Source organism: Rhinolophus sinicus, linkage group LG01 (genome assembly GCF_036562045.2).
Source record: "Rhinolophus sinicus isolate RSC01 linkage group LG01, ASM3656204v1, whole genome shotgun sequence".
NCBI classification, from domain to species: domain Eukaryota; kingdom Metazoa; phylum Chordata; class Mammalia; order Chiroptera; family Rhinolophidae; genus Rhinolophus; species Rhinolophus sinicus.
This window is the reverse complement of record NC_133751.1, coordinates 185,210,355-185,212,940: the sequence shown is the minus strand read 5'-3', so window position 1 is coordinate 185,212,940 and position 2,586 is coordinate 185,210,355.

The window sequence follows — 2,586 nt, the reverse complement described above, 5'->3', positions numbered from 1 at the left end:
CATCTGCACAATACTGTTAACTAGACTATGAACTTACTCTGTTTCAGTAGTTTTTATATGCCTCGTGTGTGTGTGTGTGTGTGTGTGTGTGTGTGTGTTCTGTGCAATTTGAGTCCATGTTAAGATGCATATAATCACCACCACAATCATCATAGAAAACTGTTCTACAAAAGGGACTCCCTTGTGCTTCCCTTTATAGTCACACCCACCCTCCCCTCCCCCATACCTGTCTCCTTGCATCCCTTACCCGTTCTCCATCTCTCTGGTTTTATCATTTCAAGAATGCTAAATAAATGGAATCATACACTACGTAACCTTCTTTGATTGGCTTTATTCACTGTACATGATGTTCTTTGGATCCATCCAAATACGTGGGTATTAATAGTTTGCTGAGTAATAGTCCATGAATGTCTTTGAAAACCTAGTCTTGAAAGTCACAGTTTCACTTCTACAATAATTACAAGACTATCCAGATTCAAGGGGAGAAACACCCTGCCTCCCAACCTTAATGAGAGTAGTGTCAGTATCCCTTTTTAAGAAAAGCGTAAGGTACAGGAGAACTGTGTGGCCATCTGGGTAAACGTAACTGCACAGATGGCAAGTGGCAGAGGTAGGATTCAAACCCAGGTAGTCTGACTCTAGAACCCATATTTTTAGAGTGACAACTTGTGTGTTCTGGCCAACACAATGCAAATGAAATCATTGCAAACTTAATTGAGGAATAGGTTTACAAACATATTTTAAATACGCAGCTTTAATTTTTAAAATTTAGAGACAAATAGAAAAGGCTTGACAAAGTTAGAATCCTGCATGCTCATTGGGCAAAAGTGATAGTAAGAAATGTTTATTGGGGAAGGGGGGTTATCATTTTGTGAGAGGTGAAATGTCTAACTATTACATTGTTTTGTATACCTGAAACTAAAAGAAAAAAAGAAATGTTTAGGTAAGCAGCCTGGAAGTAAAAATGTTTAGGTAAGCGGCTGGAGTGTAGGGGGGTAGGTAGGTGTGGGGAAGCAGGCCTGATGGGAAGGCAGGGGTAAACAAATTTAGCAAGGTCAAGGCTAAAATTTTCCAGGGGTCGCCTTTGTACAAGGAGCATCTCTTGAGTAGGAAATTGTGGAAAACAATATAGAAGAGGCATTAGCAATATAGTGTCAGTAAACTGAAAAACAATTCTTATGTTTATTCTAATATTTTATGTATAATTAAAAATAAACCATAAATCGCCACAGTAGAGGAAAGACTGAATTGTCTTTCCAATCTCTCAATAGAAAATAATATTCCAAAATCTTTGTCACAGTAAGAGGTAATCAAAGAGTATGCAAGAAAAAAAGAATTTTAGGATATGTCAGCTAATAATAAAGATAATATTCATATTGTGATTTTTTTCCCTACGTTTTTAATGTTTGTGGTATTTGTTAGCTCTTTAAAATTTATAACTTGTGATTAATGATTCTAAATAAACATTTAATTTTCTATTCAAAATTTTGCAATCTTTTTCTTCCATTTATGAAATTCAAATTGTATAACCTTCAGGCTCACAAAGCCTGGAACCTTCTGGGTACAATATAAATTCAGTGTGGTGTGAACAACTCATCTATAAAAATCCAAATCTAGAGTTTTACTGTCACTGATAGAACACCTGAGATCTGAGGTAACCAGGAGACTTGGTCGGTGGAGAGGCGTGGAAATGAGGATTAAGTGGTATTGATAGACTGCCAGGCCCAGATGGGCCAGAGTAACAAGCTGCCTCCTTCCAGGGCATGGAGGAGACTCACAGGCCATAGTTAGGAGTGTAGATCTTATTCTAAGAACAACCAGAAACCATCGACAAGCTTTAAACAAAAGAGGAAGTATTTACGATGAGGAACCAATTGGAGAGACCTAGCGAAAGCCTGAAGCATGGTGTGGTTCTTCAGGATTTCCATTGCTCTGTGTCTGTAGCGATAAGTAGAATCACCCTAAGTGCTTGGGGCACCCTCGGCCTGTAAGGAGCCAGAGGCTCACTGCCTTCCTCAGAAATCCTTGCTCGGCCATTTGACTCCTGGATCTGCAGCCAAGTGCTATAAAACACCCTGCAGGAGGTGGACTTCTCACATCCTCTCGGCTTTCCAATTAATCATTTAGATGGGAAACTGAAGCCTATTCAAGTAACAAAAATACGTGAACTCCAGGTCAGGATCACAGTCCTGTCCCAAATGTATAACGTTTTCCTTCCAGTTGGGGAGTTGGGGGTGTATTTAAAAAACCAATTATTTTTATTCAGTCACCGTTCCCCAGCAACCACAGAAAAAGCATCTGTGGTCCTGATGCCTGTGAACACTAGTCCAAGCGGATGCTCACGCAGGCCTCCAGAAGCAGGGAGAGAACAAAAGCACAGGAATCAGTCTCCTGTTGGTGAGAGATTCTAAATGGGAAACTTCTTACGAGCTGGGCATCTGATAGAACATAGCATGAGAGATGTAGGGGTGCAGATGTTCTTCAGGGCATATAAAAGGGGCTGTGCCTTTTGTAGGGGTTGGCTTCTATGAAACAACTAATCCCTGAGACAGCTGACATCTTTCCAGTCCCTCCTTTGTGTGTCTT